This window comes from Procambarus clarkii, chromosome 73, assembly GCF_040958095.1.
Source record: "Procambarus clarkii isolate CNS0578487 chromosome 73, FALCON_Pclarkii_2.0, whole genome shotgun sequence".
Taxonomy (NCBI): domain Eukaryota; kingdom Metazoa; phylum Arthropoda; class Malacostraca; order Decapoda; family Cambaridae; genus Procambarus; species Procambarus clarkii.
Window position 1 is genome coordinate 28,332,603 of NC_091222.1, and position 23,074 is coordinate 28,355,676.

A 23,074-nucleotide genomic window follows, 5' to 3' on the forward strand; every position below is an offset into this window, starting at 1 on the left:
ATTGTGGAGGTGGGGTCCCTCGATTGTTTCAAGCACGGGTTGGACAAGTATATGAGTGGGATTGGGTGGTTATAGAATAGGAGCTGCCTCGTATGGGCCAATAGGCCTTCTGCAGTTACCTTTGTTCTTATGTTCTTATGTTCTTATGTTCTTATCTTTTTATTCTAGCATAGTTGAGGCAGTTGATAGTGGTAAGGATTGCGATGTTGTGTACCTTGACTTTAGCAAAGCTTTTGATATAGTGTCACACGAGTGATTAAAAAGATAGTCTCATGGTATTGTGGGTGGTATATTAAGCTGGATTAGGGCATGGCTAAGTCAGAGTTGGATAATGTCGTTAGTGGAGTACCTCAGGGCTCTGTCCTGGGACCTCTGTTGTTTATAATATATATAAATGATTTAGAATCAGGTTTGAGTAGCAACATTTGCAATTTTGGCGATGATACGAATATTGGTAGGAAAATTATTTATGAGGAGGACTCGCAATCACTTCTAGTTTATGTAGATAGGGTTTTGAAATGGTCAAAGGATTGGCAAATGCAGTTTAATGCTGATAAATGTAAAGTTGTGAAGAACTACACCAGGTGTCTTGTTACTTGGAGTTCGATTAATGAAACCGAGCGTCCTGTTTGCCTTATTGCGAACATTCATGCATTGGTCCTTTTGTTTTAAATTCTTACTAATCATGGCTCCCGATCCCTTTCGCGGTCCGACTTCGCAATCTCAGCACCACCTGGCTCGTATCTTGTAAGTCTTATCATCATTACCTAGCCTCAGAACTTTGCATTTGTCTGCGTTAGGCTGCATGTGCGAATCTTGTGATCATTTCTAAACTATTTGGATCAACCTGCAGTGATAGCGAGTCTTCTTCAGAGTCAATTTCCCTACCGATTTTTGAGTCATCTGCAAAGTTGCGGATGTTGCTGGTCGAACCCGAGTCTAAATCATTTATGCATGTTGTAAACAATAGATGTCCCAGGACAGAGCCTTGAGGCGCTCCACTGACAACATTATGGCACTCTGACTTAACCCCATTTATGCTAGCTCTGTTTTGGAGTTGACATGCCCTGGTCGAACTTTATATAGCACCCCCAATACCATGAGCCTCTATTTTTTGTTTGATCAGTCTTTCATGTGCCACTTTATCAAAAGCTTTGCTAGATTCGGGGTGCACAGCATGGCAATCCTTGCCGCTGTCAACTGCCTCAACTGTACTTGAATGAAGGGATAGCAAATTTGTTATATATGAAGGTCCATTTGCAGAACCATGTTGCGAGTCATTTATTCATTTATGTTCTTCAAGATGAAGTTAGTTTAGTTCATTTATTATGCACCCCATACCCATCTTGTGGGCGGTAGTGGAAAGGGTTACAGAGGCACATAATGGGCTCAGGGACTGAACCCCACAATTCATTTAGCTAAGCAAGTTACAATGTTGATGAGGTAGTTACAAAATAAAATACCCATCGTCACATCAACAATGGGTTGGAGATCGACCTCAAGTACAGGTTCTAAATGAAGCAACTGACATATGTGGAGAGCTAGTGTCAAAATTGATATGTTTGTCCTGCACACCGCCCCCCATCCAGTGGGCAGCGGTGGATAGGTTACAATCACTTAGTTACTACCCACAGTTAGCAAACGGGATATTTGGCTAAAATGTCTGGTAGCAGATCATTTTGAATGACATTGACATATCGCTGGAACATTGGTTATAGAATTCTCTAAAAGACGAATTGTATTTACAATTGTCGAATCGGGTAGGTTTCCAGCAATGGACGTTGAAATTGAAATAAGTTTATTGAGGTAAAATACACACAAAGGGATGAGGTAGCTCAAGTTATTCTCACCCCATTCAGTACAACGTGTTAATACATACATAGACACACATCACAAATCAACACATTACCAAACATTCTGAGAGGTAAACATATACATTTCCTCCTTCACAAGTAGTATGGTATCAGACGTACACACAAATACTGTTATGACCTAGGTATACTGTATAGACAATTTGCAAGACAGCTGCAGATAAATCAACAAATTATTACAATCTTGGTGCAAAATTCTTATATCTCTCCAGACTAACATCAACCTTTCCGTTGTGAGACATCCAGGCTATTTGTTGAGGAGCAATGGACGTTGGGCTGATTGGGCGATAGTTTGACGCGGGTGATCAATCTCTAAGAATTGGTACCACATTAGCTACGTTCCATGACTCTGGCATCATTTTGGCATTCTTGCAAGAAAGTGAGTTGGAAATGAATAGTCGTGGGCACTTTGTGTCAATTGCTGGCTTGGAAAACATAGCACATCAATTGCAATATCTTTCATAGATATTGGAAAGATATGGGGTCCCTCGATTGTTTCAAGCGCGGGTTAGACATGTTTATGAGTGGGATTGGGTGGTTATAGATAGGAGCTGCCTCGTATGGGCCAATAGGCCTTCTGCAGTTGCCTTTGTTATGTTCTTATGAATCAAGTAACTTTCCCACAATAGCGTTAGGCTAAGTGGGCGATAGTTTGACGCAGGTGATCTATCTCCTTTTTTAAAAATTGGTACCACATTAGCTACCTTCCATGACTCTGGCACTCTGCCTGACTATTGATTTATTAAATGTGGTAGAGAGTGGCTCGGAAAGCTCCTCTTTGGATTCTTTAAGCACCCTGGCAAACACTTCATCCGGCCGTGTTGATTTGTTTGCTGTTAGTTTTTCTAATTGTTTAATTACATCCTGCGTGGTAACTGCTAAACTAGTCAACCTGTCCTCATGGCCATCCACATAGACTTGTTGGGCTGAAGGCACATTGTTAAGTTCTTTAGTAAATACAGATATAAAATATTTGTTAAAAATACTACTCGTCTCCTTGTCATTATTCGTTATTTCACCTGTCTCAGATGTTAATGGACCTATCCTTTCCCTAGTCTTCGTTAGAGATAACTGAAAAAGAACTTTAGGATTTGACTTTGCTTGCTCTATGGGAACTTCATAGTTTGTTTTTGCTTTCCTAATCTCTTTTTTTAACATTTTTAACCAGTTGTATGAATTCCTGTTGTAAAGTGACTTCTCCATTCTTAATCCTTTTGTAGCAAGCTCTCTTTTTACCTATAAGGTTCTTTAAATTATTTGTTATCCAGTTTGGGTCATTAGTATTCGATCTATTCAATTTGTATGGTATAGTACTTTCCTGTGCTTTTAGAATATTATGAAATAAGTTATATATTAAATTCACATCGTAATCTCCTTTGACGTCACCTATCGCTGGGTTCAAGTATCGCTGTAAGACCGGCCCACACCTTATACCCAAGACTTTCCAATGTATTTGACCCAAAAAGTTTGTTAGGCTATTAAAATCAGCTTTTCGAAAATCTGGCACTTTAACAGACTTTTCTCCTAGAGGTCTATTCCATTCTATGCTAAATCTGATTACTTTGTGATCACTGTTCCCTAGCTCACTCCCTATTTCGATGTAATTAATTTTTGTTTCCGTGTTAGTTAACACTAAATCTAAAATATTATTTTCCCGCGTTGGTTCCTTAATGTGTTGCGTAAGAAAGCCATCGTCAACTAATTCTCGAAAATCTTTTGCTTCACTATTCCCTGTTTTGTTGAGGTAGCCGGCTGACGTGGCAAATTTCACCGCCACACGCATATACGTAAGTTTCTCCAGGCCAAAAAGATGGGCGACCTTCACATCCAAAACGTCCAGTAACGCCACTAATACGAGAGGGCAATCCACAGGAGCTGAGAAAGCAAGCCCCACAATATCTACACGGCGAATCGGCCTACTCCCAGCCGCCGCCATGCCGCGAGCTAAGACGCCGGTGAGCGGCTGCACCACCACCCCGTCGCAGCGCCCAAGAACTAGTGGGAACACGAGACGTGGCGACGACTACTACTCTCCCCCCCCCCCCCCACTCCAGTGGTGAGGCCTGGGGTCAGAATCACGAAGCAGTTACGCAAGTAGTTACGAACCTGTACATCTTTTCTCAATCTTTGGCGGCTTTGTTTACAACTGTTAAAGAGTTAATGAGCTCCGAAGCACCAGGAGGGTGTTTATAACAATAACAACAGTTGATTGGCAAGTTTTCATGCTTGTAAACTGTTTAATAAATGTAACGAAAGCCGTCAAAGATTGAGGAAAGATGTACACGTTCGTAAGTGCTTTCGTGAATCTGTCCCCTGAACTGCACGGTAATGTACCTTGTAGTGTAGTGTACCGTACGGTTCTGTACTGTTCTGTATTGTAGTGTACAGTAATGTGCCCTTAACTGTACTGTATCGTACGGTATATACAATAGCCTAACGTCTATTGTGGGAAAGTTACTCGAATCTATAATAGCAAATAAAATTCGTCTTCATCTTGAAAAACATAAATTAATAATTGAGTCGCAACATGGTTTTATAAATGGCCGTTCATGTTTAACAAATTTGTTATCTTTTTATTCTAGCATTGTTGAGGCAGTTGATAGTGGTAAGGATTGCGATGTTGTATACCTTGACTTTAGCAAAGCTTTTGATACAGTGCCACATGAAAGACTGATTAAAAAAATAGAGTCTCATGGTATTGGGGGTGCTATATTAAGCTGGATTAGGGCATGGCTATACCAAAGGAAACAGAGAGTTAGTATAAATGGAATCAAGTCAGAGTGGGAAAATGTTGTAAGTGGAGTGCCTCAAGGCTCTGTCCTGGGACCTCTGTTGTTTATAATATATATAAATGATTTAGATTCAGGTTTGAGTAGCAACATTTGCAAATTTGCCGATGATACGAAAATCGGTAGGGAAATTAATTCGGAGGAGGACTCACTATCACTTCAAGTTGATCTAGATAGGGTTTTGAAATGGTCAAAGGATTGGCAGATGCAGTTTAATGCTGATAAATGTAAAGTTCTGAGGTTAGGTAATGATGATAGAGTTACAAGATACGAGCTAGATGGTGTTGTGATTGCGAAGTCGGATTGCGAAAGGGATCTGGGAGTTATGATTAGTAAGAATTTAAAACAAAAGGATCAATGCATAAATGTTCGTAATAAGGCAAATCGGACACTTGGATTTATTAATCGCAGCGTTAGTAACAAGACACCTGGTGTGGTTCTCAAGCTATATCTTGCTCTAGTTAGGCCCCATTTAGATTATGCAGTTCAGTTTTGGTCGCCATATTATAGAATGGATATAAATTCACTTGAACGTGTCCAGCGTAGGATGACTAAGTTAATTCCCCAAATTAGAAATCTTTCATATGAAGAAAGATTAACAAAGCTTAAGTTGCATTCACTGGAAAGGCGAAGAGTTAGGGGTGACATGATAGAGGTTTACAAGTGGATGAATGGACATAACCGGGGGGATATTAATAGGGTATTAAAAGTATCAACACAGGACAGAACACGAAACAATGGATATAAATTGGATAAGTTTAGATTTAGGAAAGACTTGGGTAAATACTGGTTCAGTAACAGGGTTGTTGATTTGTGGAACCAATTGCCGCGTAACATTGTGGAGGTGGGGTCCCTCGATTGTTTCAAGCACGGGTTGGACAAGTATATGAGTGGGATTGGGTGGTTATAGAATAGGAGCTGCCTCGTATGGGCCAATAGGCCTTCTGCAGTTACCTTTGTTCTTATGTTCTTATGTTCTTATGGTACTGTACTGTATTGTAATGTATACAGTACAGTATACTGTAGTGCATCGTACCGTACGGAACTGTACTCTACGATACTGTACTATGCTGTACTGTGTTGTACTGTACATACAGCTTGAATAATTAATGTTATTATTTAAAAAGTATAAATATATATATATATAATAATACGTATTGGAAAATCATCATTTGTGAGTGTAATGTAAAACATTAAATGTATGTAATTAATTATTTAATTATATACAAGAAGGTACATTGTGTTTGTGGGAATACATAGCATAATACAGTAATTACACTCTTGTAAAGCCGCTGGTACGCGCAGCGTTTCTGGCAGGTGCATAATCTAACCGATAATTTAAAATAGGTAAAATCTATAAAAATGAATAAAATCTCATTCATTTGGTACATGTATGTTTCTCATAGTTTGGGTATACATTTGATTGTATATATTTCAGTTTCCAAAAATAAATCTCATTAACTACTCGGGTATCCAATTACGTGGAGCGGACCAATGACAGTACAGGTTGCGACAATGTGACGTCAACTGAAAATGAGAAAGGTGATTGGCTATTGAGTATGTGACGTCAACTGAAAATGAGAAACGTGATTGGCTATTGAGTATGTGACGTCAACTGCAAATGAGAAACGTGATTGGCTATTGAGTCCACCTGCTCATTCAGGCGCCACGGAACGTATTTTGCCCCTAGAATTAGCCGAGTAGAGGTGTACAAGTTAGTGTTAGGGCGTTTTGTTACTCTGAGCTGGTACCCCGTTACCCTTTGGGGTCGCTAGGGCTGACAGACCCCTAGGTTACACTGTCACTCTGTACACCGTCAAAACGCACATAGGGGCAAAAATCTGTATTATTTTTAGCTGGCATATATACCCCCTGTTGGGGGGTATATATTCAGGGACATTTCTAGTACTGACCCATAATCAGTACTGAAATATATTTATAAATGTTTACGTACTGTATTTTAACATAGTATTTTATTTTTCCACAGCAGTCTTGAAGGAGCGGTGATTCCAGTCATATCCTGCCGAGCAGAAGCTGGTGGCAGATGTTCCAGTTGTGGTATTTGAGTTACCAAGGTATGATGGGCGTATCCGGCACTTTGGAAATAGTTAGAGGCATAGTAATATTGTATTAGGAATAGCGTAGTTTTGAGCGTAATTTGGGGCATTGAAGTTTGAGCAGTCATTACTACAGCCATATCAGGACCCCCATCAGTTATGTTTTAAATATGAAAATCTATGAGTTACACCACTTAACGTTAAGTGGTGTAAAACGTTGCTCAAAGTCTAAATTTCTAGTCTGGAAGGAGGATGGTGGTGTTGCTTGCGGTAACTGGTGATTTAGAGTAGTGAATAAGTCCGTGGATAGTGTTTGGCCGCTGTCGGTGTGGGTAGTGTAGTCTTTGATCCAAATTTAGTGCTGTTGTGCCCCCCACCCCACTTTAAAGTGTTGGGGTTACGTGGGTACATAATTTTAGGTATGAGGTGGGGGAACCGTTGACAATACGTAGCCTTCCTGTCCTCGTCGAAGGCCGTAGACATAAATTTACCAGTGGTTTGACGTACATAGGTGATAACATTTCAATAAGGAAATGTTGAATGTTACCGAGAATATTAAGTGAAATTGTTTATAATGTTAAATAAACAGCATTCAATAAGCGCGACCTCCTTCGTAGGATGAAGAGCTCGTAAAACAAAAATACAGGTCAAGAATATCATTTATTCGTGTATGGGATGTGAAGGTTCCGGTTGAGTTGCTAGCAATGGGTGATTAATTTCAACTCCAGATGTGAGCCTCGTGACAGTATTTGTCTTGTTTACTGTAGGTGGGTGGCGACGGTACACGTGGGAGTGTGTAGGTGGTGGTTATGTTGTTGATATTGGTGTAATTGTGTAGTGAGCGGGATAGCGTGCGCTCCACCATTAGTGTAGGTTGCGGCAAAATTGAAAATACATGTAAAGTGACTTGTTTAAGTTATGGTTGAGCTTCAGGTATTGGTCCACGATCTGTTGGTTATCACTGTGTAGGAGGAAGTATTTGGTGTGTACTTGATTTTGTAGTGTTAATGGAGAATTGTGTACTAGGAACAAAGTGTCCTTTCCGTGTAACATAATCAGGCAATCTGTGGTGATATAGGTACCCCAATTACTACTGGTAGGTTATTATTGGGGAGTTAAGGTTGTGTAACGAGAAGTGTAACATAGAGGGTTATTGGGGGAATGGAGGATGATTATGCGGGAACACGGAGGCGGAATAATTGAAAATATCTTGTTTAGCTTCTGATTGTAGGTATACCCGACATGGTGTTTTAGTGTGGGGAAGGGTATTGTGAAGGCTGCGCTTTGATGGTATTGAAAAGAATTAGCACTGGTCCGAGGTGCAAGACATGTTTGGCTATGTATTCTAGTTTTCCCTCATCTAAACGGAGTTACATGTCAGAAAGTAATATACAAATTGTTAGAGGTTGAATTATATTATAGGAAATGATTTCGCAGGGAAGAGAGAATTGTGTAAGGAGTTTGGACTAGAGTATTCATAGATGGTTGTAGGCTTTAAGAAATGTTGTCAATGTTAAATGGATGCATATTAGTCAATATATTTCATGCAGATGAGCGTGTGGAGAGGTGGGGGCTGGGCGAAACAGCAATGGTGATGTATCTATTTTTGAAGAAAGCAACATTGGTGGAGGGGAACCAACGCCACACTGCAGAGTAATGGAAGAGGCTGTGACCTGTAGGTGAGTGTGATATGTTTATTTCAACACATCTTCCTCCAAGAATGTAGTTACGTAGTCCATAAAACTGAAATAGCAAGTAGTAGTAAATATATTATCATTCGTGAATTAATCATGTGGTGTACTTTGAGCATTAGACGTCATGAGACCCAGCCTTACTAGTCGGAACAGTTTATTTTATAATAAAAGTAAATGGCTGGAGGTGAGCATAATGTGTGGAAGGTTCGGTGTGTGTATATGTATGACTGGTACTCGTTTTTCATGTATAGATGGTGAAATACACATAAAGAACAGGCCACACTCGCAGCTTCCAGATAAGAGATGAAGCTTAGTTGATAAACCCCCCCCCCCCCCCCCCCACAGTGTCTGGAAGGTTGATTGGCGCTTGATTCATAAGTCGGTGCGTGTCCCAAATCGAAATTGGCCCATGAGGGCCCCCCCCCCCCCTCCCTCCCAATCTGTCTTGTTTTTGGAAGAGTGCATGGTGGTGTATTTGAGATAGTAATGTTGATAAGGAATGTTTATCGTATATGAATGTTCATAATCCTGAATACAATATAGTTTCGCAGGTGACACAGTTGAGGACCCTAGACGTGGATACCATCGTGTGTAGTTACTGTAGGGACAGAACCTGGAGCTGTTGAAGGATCAAGTTTCTCTTCCATACAAGGTACGACCGAATTACAAATAGTTGGAAATGTTTATAGTGCAGAATCGTCGAGCATGTAATTTGATGGTTATTAGAGATCCATGGGGTTTTGAATAGTTATTAATGTATATAATAGATAAATAGGAGGGAGTCGCCTAGAAGGCGTGTCCTTACAGAGGGCAGTAAATGTGGTCAGGTCCAGGAAGGGGAAATATATAGTTGATGTAGAGAAATAATAATAGGTAATTGTTTAATCATAAATGAATAGATAGTTGTAGGGAATCATAAGTAAATATTGAAACTACAAGTACCTAATTTCCTAATATTTGTGTTGGGAGATTACACCAAGAGGTACGTAAATAGGAAGAATAGGTACCTAATTAGGAATAATAGGTTTAGGATAAGTACCAAATATTTAAAGTAAAAGTTACGTTATTGCATAATCCTTGTTTTGTACATTGTTGCTTTAAAATAGCATTGTAGTTACCCAATATTATAATAATGTACCCCATTGAAAAAAGTGACCATTGTGATCATTGCTGTGTTATGGGGTTTTTAACTGCTGTATGTTGCCTATTAATGTTAGTATAAATGACGACTGAAGGTGTCAATGGAATGGGAACTTTAATATACCAATGTGGTTTAATATACCTGTACCTTCTAATCTCACGTTTTGTTTGTATCAATCATTGCATTAAATCCGGTGTAATTGACCTAGTTAAAATTATCTTAGATTAAGGATGTGGCCGAAATGCTGCGCGTAGTAATTGCCTTAGAAGTGTAAATAGCATGCTATGTATTATAACAAAGCCAATGTACCTTCTTGTATATATAAATGTGATTGGCATTCTAGGAAATACCAAATAAGTTTATAATATATGGGGAACGTTACAGAACTGAAGCTAAAATGGTAATAGATATAATTGTAAAGGAGACGTGAATGTATTGTTAGAACATTGACTGTAATTGACTTACCCTGCTCTAAACGTTGGCTATATGAAATGTTATATTGTTTGTTAGAATGTGTTATGGGTGACAAAATGTATCCGGAATGTATTTATCTTTGACCCGCATCACGGGTCCAAGTGTATTGCTGTTACCTTCGTTGGGCTTGCAAGTAGGATATGTTTTTCTGCAATTTATTACAATTGATGCATTGCCCCCGTGCATGTTTTATTAAGTTATTAAAACTGTTGGTTATTGTATTTAGTTATTGATGAAGTAACGTAGGTTGTGGTAGTTGGCGAGTTAAAAATATGAATTAACTGAGGTAGGCGCGGAGTAGGGCTCCTCCACCCCCCTTTACCTCAAGGTTACTGGGCCTGCATTGACGTTTAGTTACATCAGGTAAGTATTCCCGCAAATTATGCAGGGTGTTGCTGCAGGTTTTAGTTATTAGTTGTTTAGACTTATGTTTGTTGATAATATTGGTTATCGCGTTTAAGTTATTAGGTAGGTTAGGCTAGCTGCTGTGTCACAAGCCTCCTGGCCGTACGTTTTAAGTTTTCATAGAATGTTATGTTTCATAAATGTGCTGAAAATAAGAGTGTGACGGTGCATGTTTCTTTGGTGGTTTGACATTTGTTAGTTTAACTTATAGGTGAAGCATAAGTTAAGTCAGGTAGGATGTCCTAGACGGTGTATTTGGGCGTCATGCCTCTGGCTTTAAGTTTATCTTGGACTCATATTATGATTAGTTCCTTCCGGAATGTATTGGTACTCATGCATTGCTTCAGTGGAAGTCATGTTACTTACCGCTTTAGAGATAGGTGGTGATTGTTGACTTTGTGATGACGTTATTACTGACAGGTCGAGATTAGCATTTTCGTTTAGCAGTACCAGTAAACGTTTCTAGTAGTTTTGTGTGGCCGGTGTAGGCCGAAAGAATGTGGAGGCTCCCGGTTTATGCAGACATGTGTGGCGTCCCAGGCCGCTGGTTAGCCGACGTGTTGTCTGCTGGGTGTAGGCGGGATGATACTGGTGGTTCCCAGGCCGCTGGTTTATCCAGACGTTTGTGTGGGCAATGTAGCCATGAAAGTTATAGCCACTGGCGTCTTAGGTGAGTGCGTTGAGGGTCGGGTCTGCAGGAAACGTTATTCGTGTGATGAGTTAAGCTGGCGATGTTATTCCGGTATTATGTTTATATTTGTGCTATAAATATGCGGGCTTCCCGGCCGGTGGTTTATGGAGACGTTTTACAAATAGGGATCCGTAGCCTTCCTGGTGTCCATGTCACTTTGCCTCAGATGGGGAGATGTTTAGGTTGTTGGGTTACTGCTGGTCGCAGATGTTCATTGACACAGAGTAAAGTAATTGACGCGTGTTAAGGCAGTTTCTTAGGTTAACTATTGAGGTGTAACATTGTTTCTGAGGCGAACATAGAGTGGAGATCAGTGTAACGGACTCGGGTACCCTCGTTATAATTTTTCACTGTGGACGGAAGCATGTTGCGCCTTAAGAGGTGTTTGTTATAAGGTGATATTTATAGAATTATTTTATAATATATACATAGTGGTCATATAAATATATATTGTTGTTTGATAATATTCAATGTTAAAAGTAAAAAAATAATTATGGCTTGCTAGATGGATGGCCGTTGATTAACATGTGGCCTTGACGCCGATACGGAAACTGGTTCCCCCCCCCCCCCCCAACCTATTTTTGTCGGTAAAGTTCTGCTCGGGTAGGTAGTTACCTTACTTAGCTACAGACTAGTTTCGTGGAAGATCTTTTTCTCTTCGTTTCCCCTGTGCCAGGGTTGGTTTTCAGATTTTTCCAGAGGGTATCAGCCTGGCTTTATCCATTAATGACAGTTGCCCAGTTCGGTTCCGGAAATGTGGCCCTCCTCTTAGAAACGAATTCCAGCAGTAGCCTTAAGGGGTAGGATCCTTGGCTGTGACGTTGATAGTGCATGGCCGTTTCTGCCCAGTCTTACTGCCTTAATACTTCCAGAACCGACTACGGAAGGCGCACCATTGATGAAGAATGAAAAGGGATGGAGCCCGAGGAGAGACAACTGCACCCATGAGGTCGACCCACATTGCTAGTTCCAGCGGGCAGCCGACTTGTTCGCCCTTCTGGGTTGTGGTTTCCGCGAGGTGTTTGCGGTGCTCGGGCGGAACCCCCAAATTGATAAGCCTGCAGATAGCTAATAAATAATCGGATGAATTGTAATTAGTGTAAATAAATTAATGCAAGTTTAATTGACTACATATGGATGTAGTTATGAATTGTAATTAAAATGTAGTTTATAAATAGAATGAATAATCATAATAATGATTGTTATGCACTAGTGAATAAGTCATTATCATTGCTGTTAATGAGCAAATACTGTTACTGAATAAAATAGGTAATAAATATAGTAAATAATAAAAAAAAATTAGTTATATATAATAAAATATGATTTAGCATTATCCAAAAAATAAGTCGGCAATCTGAGCAGGTTTTGTTCCAAGCTCAGAAAATGAAAATAGAAGTAGTGTTAGCGTTGAACGTTGTGTAGTGACAAATGTTGAAACAAATGTTAAAGTAAAACGGTATAGAGAAATACAATAGAAAATAGATATGAATAATACCTTTGATGTTTGTAACATGTTGGCTTTCTCGTCACTTGCACAATAGTTACTGTGTTGGGAGAGAGTGTGAGAAGATCTCTTATCTGCCGGAGTGTGAGTGACAGGGAAAAGATAGTGTTATTATTAATCATTGAAGAAAGTAGTGAGAATATTATCTTTGAGCGTTAATTGATTGAAATTTAGTGCCGTTGATGTACAATAATATACCCATAGATAGTACTGTATTAGCGTGAAATTGGATTGTTGTAATATTACGGATTGAATTTGTGGTAGAAATACCCTGAGGTACTGGTTAGTTTTAGTGAATATTGTTTTAACTGTTCTGAAATAACATACTTGAAGTTTAATACATAAATACCTTGACACTCGAAACAACATTAAGTTTCTAGAGTTATTGATAAGTAGTGTACCACATCAAATTGTATGGATGTGTGATATCATTATGATAGACAGTATACATCGCAGGTACAAGAATTTTGGGCCAAGAGTGTAAAATTTATATGCTTTGCTTACTATATGACAAATGAATCTTGTAATGTGTATTTGCAGTCAGTGAATTTGTGTGACCCCTTGAGGTTCTGCAAGTATAGGTGAGTGGAAGTACCGTAAATGACTATCATCTTGATATGTAATTATTATTGTCTGAATAAACATACTTGAATTGAAGGTTGTTTAGTGTTTATTTGTTGTTAACAACCTCTTCAATATTGAAGATTATTGTTCAATATTGAAGAATATTCTTCAATATTGAAGAATATTCTTCAATATTGAAGAATATTCTTCAATATTGAAGAATATTCTTCAATATTGAAGAATATTCTTCAATATTGAAGAATATTCTTCAATATTGAAGATTATTCTTCAATATTGAAGAATATTCTTCAATATTGAAGATTATTCTTCAATATTGAAGAATATTCTTCAATATTATTCTTCAATATTGAAGAATATTCTTCAATATTGAAGAATATTCTTCAATATTGAAGAATATTCTTCAATATTGAAGAATATTCTTCAATATTGAAGAATATTCTTCAATATTGAAGAATAATCTTCAATATTGAAGATTATTCTTCAATATTGAAGAATAATATTGAAGAATATTCTTCAATATTGAAGAATAATCTTCAATATTGAAGAATATTCTTCAATATTGAAGAATAATCTTCAATATTGAAGAATATTCTTCAATATTGAAGAATATTCTTCAATATTGAAGAATATTCTTCAATATTGAAGAATATTCTTCAATATTGAAGAATATTCTTCAATATTGAAGAATATTCTACAATATTGAAGAATATTCTTCAATATTGAAGAATAATATTGAAGAATAATCTTCAATATTGAAGATTATTCTTCAATATTGAAGAATAATCTTCAATATTGAAGATTATTCTTCAATATTGAAGAATATTCTTCAATATTGAAGAATATTCTACAATATTGAAGAATATTCTTCAATATTGAAGAATAATATTGAAGAATAATCTTCAATATTGAAGATTATTCTTCAATATTATTCTTCAATATTGAAGAATATTCTTCAATATTGAAGATTATTCTTCAATATTGAAGAATATTCTTCAATATTATTCTTCAATATTGAAGAATATTCTTCAATATTGAAGAATATTCTTCAATATTGAAGAATATTCTTCAATATTGAAGAATAATCTTCAATATTGAAGAATATTCTTCAATATTGAAGAATATTCTTCAATATTGAAGAATATTCTTCAATATTGAAGAATATTCTTCAATATTGAAGAATATTCTTCAATATTGAAGAATATTCTTCAATATTGAAGAATATTCTTCAATATTGAAGAATAATATTGAAGAATATTCTTCAATATTGAAGAATAATATTGAAGAATATTCTTCAATATTGAAGAATAATATTGAAGAATATTCTTCAATATTGAAGAATAATCTTCAATATTGAAGAATATTCTTCAATATTGAAGAATAATCTTCAATATTGAAGAATATTCTTCAATATTGAAGAATAATATTGAAGAATAATCTTCAATATTGAAGATTATTCTTCAATATTATTCTTCAATATTGAAGAATATTCTTCAATATTGTAGAATATTCTTCAATATTGAAGATTATTCTTCAATATTGAAGAATATTCTTCAATATTATTCTTCAATATTGAAGAATATTCTTAAATATTGAAGAATATTCTTCAATATTGAAGAATATTCTTCAATATTATTCTTCAATATTGAAGAATATTCTTCAATATTGAAGAATATTCTTCAATATTGTAGAATATTCTTCAATATTGAAGAATATTCTTCAATATTGAAGAATATTCTTCAATATTGAAGAATATTCTACAATATTGAAGAATATTCTTCAATATTGAAGAATATTCTTCAATATTGAAGAATAATATTGAAGAATATTCTTCAATATTGAAGAATATTCTACAATATTGAAGAATATTCTTCAATATTGAAGAATATTCTTCAATATTGAAGAATATTCTTCAATATTGAAGAATATTCTTCAATATTGAAGAATATTCTTCAATATTGAAGAATATTCTTCAATATTGAAGATTATTCTTCAATATTGAAGAATATTCTTCAATATTGAAGATTATTCTTCAATATTGAAGAATATTCTTCAATATTATTCTTCAATATTGAAGAATATTCTTCAATATTGAAGAATATTCTTCAATATTGAAGAATATTCTTCAATATTGAAGAATATTCTTCAATATTGAAGAATATTCTTCAATATTGAAGAATAATCTTCAATATTGAAGAATATTCTTCAATATTGAAGAATATTCTTCAATATTGAAGAATATTCTTCAATATTGAAGAATATTCTTCAATATTGAAGATTATTCTTCAATATTGAAGAATATTCTTCAATATTATTCTTCAATATTGAAGAATATTCTTCAATATTGAAGAATATTCTTCAATATTGAAGAATATTCTTCAATATTGAAGAATATTCTTCAATATTGAAGAATATTCTTCAATATTGAAGAATATTCTTCAATATTGAAGAATATTCTTCAATATTGAAGATTATTCTTCAATATTGAAGAATATTCTTCAATATTATTCTTCAATATTGAAGAATATTCTTCAATATTGAAGAATATTCTTCAATATTGAAGAATATTCTTCAATATTGAAGAATATTCTTCAATATTGAAGAATATTCTTCAATATTGAAGAATATTCTTCAATATTGAAGATTATTCTTCAATATTGAAGAATATTCTTCAATATTGAAGATTATTCTTCAATATTGAAGAATATTCTTCAATATTATTCTTCAATATTGAAGAATATTCTTCAATATTGAAGAATATTCTTCAATATTGAAGAATATTCTTCAATATTGAAGAATAATCTTCAATATTGAAGATTATTCTTCAATATTGAAGATTATTCTTCAATATTGAAGAATATTCTTCAATATTATTCTTCAATATTGAAGAATATTCTTCAATATTGAAGAATATTCTTCAATATTGAAGAATATTCTTCAATATTGAAGAATATTCTTCAATATTGAAGAATATTCTTCAATATTGAAGAATATTCTTCAATATTGAAGATTATTCTTCAATATTGAAGAATATTCTTCAATATTGAAGATTATTCTTCAATATTGAAGAATATTCTTCAATATTATTCTTCAATATTGAAGAATATTCTTCAATATTGAAGAATATTCTTCAATATTGAAGAATATTCTTCAATATTGAAGAATATTCTTCAATATTGAAGAATATTCTTCAATATTGAAGAATAATCTTCAATATTGAAGAATATTCTTCAATATTATTCTTCAATATTGAAGAATATTCTTCAATATTGAAGAATAATATTGAAGAATATTCTTCAATATTGAAGAATATTCTTCAATATTGAAGAATATTCTTCAATATTGAAGAATATTCTTCAATATTGAAGAATAATATTGAAGAATAATCTTCAATATTGAAGATTATTCTTCAATATTGAAGAATATTCTTCAATATTGAAGAATATTCTTCAATATTGAAGAATATTCTTCAATATTGAAGAATAATCTTCAATATTGAAGAATAATCTTCAATATTGAAGAATAATCTTCAATATTGGAGAATATTCTTCAATATTGGAGAATATTCTTCAATATTGAAGAATATTCTTCAATATTGGAGAATATTCTCCAATATTGAAGAATATTCTTCTTCAATATTGAAGATTATTCTTCAATATTGAAGAATATTCTTCAATATTGAAGAATATTCTTCAATATTGAAGAATATTCTTCAATATTGAAGAATATTCTTCAATATTGAAGAATATTCTTCAATATTGAAGAATATTCTTCAATATTGAAGAATATTCTTCAATATTGAAGAATATTCTTCAATATTGAGGAATAATATTTAAGATTAATCTTCAATATTGAAGAATATTCTTCAATATTGAAGAATATTCTCCAATATTGAAGAATATTCTTCAATATTGAAGATTAATCTTCAATATTATTCTTCAATATTGAAGAATATTCTCCAATATTGACGAATATTCTTCAATATTGGAGAATATTCTTCAATATTGAAGAATATTCTCCAATATTGAAGAATAATCTTCAATATTGAAGATTAATCTTCAATATATTGAAGAATATTCTTCAATATTGGAGAATATTCTTCAATATTGAAGAATATTCTTCAATATTGAAGAATATTCTCCAATATTGAAGAATATTCTTCAATATTGAAGAATATTCTCCAATATTGAAGAATATTCTTCAATATTGGAGAATATTCTTCAATATTGAAGAATAATCTTCAATATTGAAGAATATTCTCCAATATTGAAGAATATTCTTCAATATTGGAGAATATTCTTCAATATTGAAGAATAATCTTCAATATTGAAGTATATTCTCCAATATTGAAGAATATTCTTCAATATTGGAGAATATTCTTCAATATTGAAGAATATTCTTCAATATTGAAGAATATTCTTCAATATTGGAGAATATTCTTCAATATTGAAGAATATTCTTCAATATTGAAGAATAATATTGAAGAATATTCTTCAATATTGAAGAATAATATTGAAGATTATTCTTCAATATTGAAGAATATTCTTCAATATTGGAGAATATTCTTCAATATTGAAGAATATTCTCCAATATTGAAGAATATTCTCCAATATAGAAGAATATTCTTCAATATAGAAGAATATTCTTCAATATTGAAGAATATTCTTCAATATTGAAGAATAATATTGAAGAATATTCTTCAATATTGAAGAATATTCTCCAATATAGAAGAATATTCTTCAATATAGAAGAATATTCTTCAATATTGAAGAATATTCTTCAATATTGAAGAATAATATTGAAGAATATTCTTCAATATTGAAGAATATTCTTCAATATTGGAGAATATTCTTCAATATTGAAGAATAATATTGAAGAATATTCTTCAATATTGAAGAATATTCTTCAATATTGAAGAATATTCTCCAATATTGAAGAATATTCTCCAATATTGAAGAATATTCTTCAATATTGGAGAATATTCTTCAATATTGAAGAATAATATTGAAGAATATTCTTCAATATAGAAGAATATTCTCCAATATAGAAGAATATTCTTCAATATTGGAGAATATTCTTCAATATAGAAGAATATTCTCCAATATAGAAGAATATTCTTCAATATTGGAGAATATTCTTCAATATTGAAGAATATTCTTCAATATTGGAGAATATTCTTCAATATTGAAGAATATTCTCCAATATTGAAGAATAATCTTCAATATTATTCTTCAATATTGAAGAATATTCTTCAATATTATTCTTCAATATTGAAGAATATTCTTCAATATTGAAGAATATTGAAGAATAATATTGAAGAATATTCTTCAATATTGAAGAATATTCTTCAATATTATTCTTCAATATTGAAGAATATTCTCCAATATTGAAGAACAATATTGAAGAATATTCTTCAATATTAAAGCTTAATATTGAAGAATATTCTTCAATATTGGAGAATATTCTTCAATATTGAAGAATATTCTTCAATATTGAAGAATATTCTTCAATATTGAAGAATATTCTTCAATATTATTCTTCAATATTGAAGAATATTCTCCAATATTGAAGAATAATCTTCAATATTGAAGAATATTCTTCAATATTGAAGAATATTCTCCAATATTGAAGAATAATATTGAAGATTATTCTTCAATATTGAAGAATAATCTTCAATATTGGAGAATATTCTTCAATATTGAAGAATATTCTTCAATATTGAAGATTATTCTTCAATATTGGAGAATATTCTTCAATATTGAAGAATAATATTGAAGAATATTCTTCAATATTGAAGAATATTCTTCAATATTATTCTTCAATATTGAAGAATATTCTTCAATATTGGAGAATATTCTTCAATATTATTCTTCAATATTGAAGAATATTCTTCAATATTGGAGAATATTCTCCAATATTATTCTTCAATATTGAAGAATAATCTTCAATATTGAAGAATAATATTGAAGAATATTCTTCAATATTGAAGAATATTCTTCAATATTGAAGAATATTCTTCAATATTGAAGAATATTCTTCAATATTGAAGAATATTCTTCAATATTGAAGAATAATATTGAAGAATAATCTTCAATATTGAAGATTATTCTTCAATATTATTCTTCAATATTGAAGAATATTCTTCAATATTGTAGAATATTCTTCAATATTGAAGAATATTCTTCAATATTGAAGAATAATCTTCAATATTGAAGAATATTCTTCAATATTGAAGAATAATCTTCAATATTGAAGATTATTCTTCAATATTATTCTTCAATATTGAAGAATATTCTTCAATATTGAAGAATATTCTTCAATATTGAAGAATATTCTTCAATATTATTCTTCAATATTGAAGAATATTCTCCAATATTGAAGAATATTCTTCAATATTGAAGAATATTCTTCAATATTGAAGAATAATATTGAAGAATATTCTTCAATATTGAAGAATATTCTTCAATATTGAAGAATATTCTTCAATATTGGAGAATATTCTTCAATATTGAAGAATAATATTGAAGAATATTCTTCAATATTGAAGAATATTCTTCAATATTGAAGAATATTCTTCAATATTGAAGAATATTCTTCAATATTGAAGAATAATATTGAAGAATAATCTTCAATATTGAAGATTATTCTTCAATATTGAAGAATATTCTTCAATATTGAAGATTATTCTTCAATATTGAAGAATATTCTTCAATATTGAAGAATATTCTACAATATTGAAGAATATTCTTCAATATTGAAGAATAATATTGAAGAATAATCTTCAATATTGAAGATTATTCTTCAATATTATTCTTCAATATTGAAGAATATTCTTCAATATTGTAGAATATTCTTCAATATTGAAGAATATTCTTCAATATTGAAGAATATTCTTCAATATTGAAGAATATTCTTCAATATTGAAGAATATTCTTCAATATTGACGAATATTCTTCAATATTGAAGAATATTCTTCAATATTGAAGAATATTCTTCAATATTGAAGAATATTCTTCAATATTGAAGAATATTCTTCAATATTATTCTTCAATATTGAAGAATATTCTTCAATATTGAAGAATATTCTTCAATATTGAAGAATATTCTTCAATATTGAAGAATATTCTTCAATATTGAAGAATATTCTACAATATTGAAGAATATTCTTCAATATTGAAGAATATTCTTCAATATTGAAGAATAATATTGAAGAATATTCTTCAATATTGAAGAATAATCTTCAATATTGAAGAATATTCTTCAATATTGAAGATTATTCTTCAATATTGAAGAATATTCTTCAATATTATTCTTCAATATTGAAGAATAATCTTCAATATTGAAGAATATTCTTCAATATTATTATTCAATATTGAAGAATATTCTTCAATATTGAAGAATATTCTTCAATATTGTAGAATATTCTTCAATATTGAAGAATATTCTTCAATATTATTATTCAATATTGTAGAATATTCTTCAATATTGAAGAATATTCTTCAATATTGAAGAATATCCTCCAATATTGAAGAATATTCTTCAATATTGAGGAATATTGTTCAATATTATTCTTCAATATTGAAGAATATTCTTCAATATTGAAGAATATTCTCCAATATTGAAGAATATTCATCAATATTGAAGAATATTCTTCAATATTGAAGAATATTCTTCAATATTATTCTTCAATATTGAAGATTATTCTTAAATATTATTCCTCAATATTGAAGAATATTCTTCAATATTGAGGAATATTGTTCAATATTATTCTTCAATATTGAAGAATATTCTTCAATATTGAAGAATATTCTCCAATATTGAAGAATATTCTTCAATATTGAAGAATATTCTTCAATATTGAAGAATATTCTTCTATATTGAAGAATATTCTTGTATATTGAAGAATATTCTTCAATATTATTCTTCAATATTGAAGATTATTCTTAAATATTATTCCTCAATATTGAAGAATATTCTTCAATATTGAAGAATATTCTTCAATATTATTCTTCAATATTGAAGATTATTCTTAAATATTATTCCTCAATATTGAAGAATATTCTTCAATATTGAAGAATATTCTTCAATATTGAAGAATATTCTTCAATATTGAAGAATAATCTTCAATATTGAAGAATAATCTTCAATATTGAAGAATAATCTTCAATATTGAAGAATAATCTTCAATATTGGAGAATATTCTTCAATATTGGAGAATATTCTTCAATATTGAAGAATATTCTTCAATATTGGAGAATATTCTCCAATATTGAAGAATATTCTTCTTCAATATTGAAGATTATTCTTCAATATTGAAGAATATTCTTCAATATTGAAGAATATTCTTCAATATTGAAGAATATTCTTCAATATTGAAGAATATTCTTCAATATTGAAGAATATTCTTCAATATTGAAGAATATTCTTCAATATTGAAGAATATTCTTCAATATTGAAGAATAATCTTCAATATTGAGGAATAATATTTAAGAATATTCTTCAATATTGAGGAATAATATTTAAGATTAATCTTCAATATTGAAGAATATTCTTCAATATTGAAGAATATTCTCCAATATTGAAGAATATTCTTCAATATTGAAGATTATTCTTCAATATTATTCTTCAATATTGAAGAATATTCTCCAATATTGACGAATATTCTTCAATATTGGAGAATATTCTTCAATATTGAAGAATATTCTCCAATATTGAAGAATAATCTTCAATATTGAAGATTAATCTTCAATATATTGAAGAATATTCTTCAATATTGGAGAATATTCTTCAATATTGAAGAATATTCTTCTATATTGAAGAATATTCTTCAATATTGAAGAATATTCTTCAATATTGAAGAATATTCTCCAATATTGAAGAATATTCTTCAATATTGGAGAATATTCTTCAATATTGAAGAATAATCTTCAATATTGAAGTATATTCTCCAATATTGAAGAATATTCTTCAATATTGAAGAATATTCTCCAATATTGAAGAATATTCTTCAATATTGAAGAATATTCTCCAATATTGAAGAATATTCTTCAATATTGAAGAATATTCTCCAATATTGAAGAATATTCTTCAATATTGGAGAATATTCTTCAATATTGAAGAATAATCTTCAATATTGAAGTATATTCTCCAATATTGAAGAATATTCTTCAATATTGGAGAATATTCTTCAATATTGAAGAATATTCTTCAATATTGAAGAATATTCTTCAATATTGGAGAATATTCTTCAATATTGAAGAATATTCTTCAATATTGGAGAATATACTTCAATATTGAAGATTATTCTTCAATATTGAAGAATATTCTCCAATATTGAAGAATATTCTTCAATATTGGAGAATATTCTTCAATATTGAAGAATATTCTTCAATATTGGAGAATATTCTTCAATATTGAAGAATATTCTTCAATATTGGAGAATATTCTTCAATATTGAAGAATATTCTTCAATATTGGAGAATATACTTCAATATTGAAGAATATTCTTCAATATTGGAGAATATTCTTCAATATTGAAGAATATTCTTCAATATTGAAGAATATTCTTCAATATTATTCTTCAATATTGAAGAATATTCTTCAATATTGAAGAATATTCTTCTATATTGGAGAATATTCTTCTATATTGAAGAATATTCTCCAATATTGAAGAATATTCTTCTATATTGGAGAATATTCTTCTATATTGAAGAATATTCTCCAATATTGAAGAATATTCTTCAATATTGAAGAATATTCTTCAATATTATTCTTCAATATTGAAGAATATTCTTCAATATTGAAGAATATTCTTCTATATTGAAGAATATTCTTCTATATTGGAGAATATTCTTCTATATTGAAGA

At 31.4% G+C, this 23,074-nt stretch overlaps 2 long non-coding RNA genes across 4 annotated transcripts in view; both read left to right on the forward strand.

Moving 5' to 3' along the window:
* Positions 1-3,925, forward strand: part of LOC138356539 (uncharacterized) — a 297,073-nt gene extending 293,148 nt beyond the window's left edge. The window contains exon 9 of the long non-coding RNA XR_011224517.1: positions 3,744-3,925. This is a non-coding gene — a long non-coding RNA (uncharacterized lncRNA). The remainder of the gene's footprint in view (positions 1-3,743) is intronic.
* Positions 3,926-6,310: 2,385 nt separating this feature from the next.
* On the forward strand, positions 6,311-13,283 carry LOC138356540 (uncharacterized). 3 transcript variants are annotated; one of them, XR_011224519.1, is made up of 5 exons: positions 6,311-6,374; positions 6,648-6,735; positions 8,268-8,396; positions 8,955-9,063; positions 11,995-13,283. It is a non-coding gene; the product is annotated as an uncharacterized lncRNA (long non-coding RNA). The 3 variants fall into 3 exon arrangements; XR_011224518.1 differs by having other exon boundaries at positions 6,336-6,735; XR_011224520.1 differs by having other exon boundaries at positions 6,336-6,735; positions 8,963-9,063.
* The last annotated feature ends 9,791 nt before the right edge of the window (positions 13,284-23,074 follow it).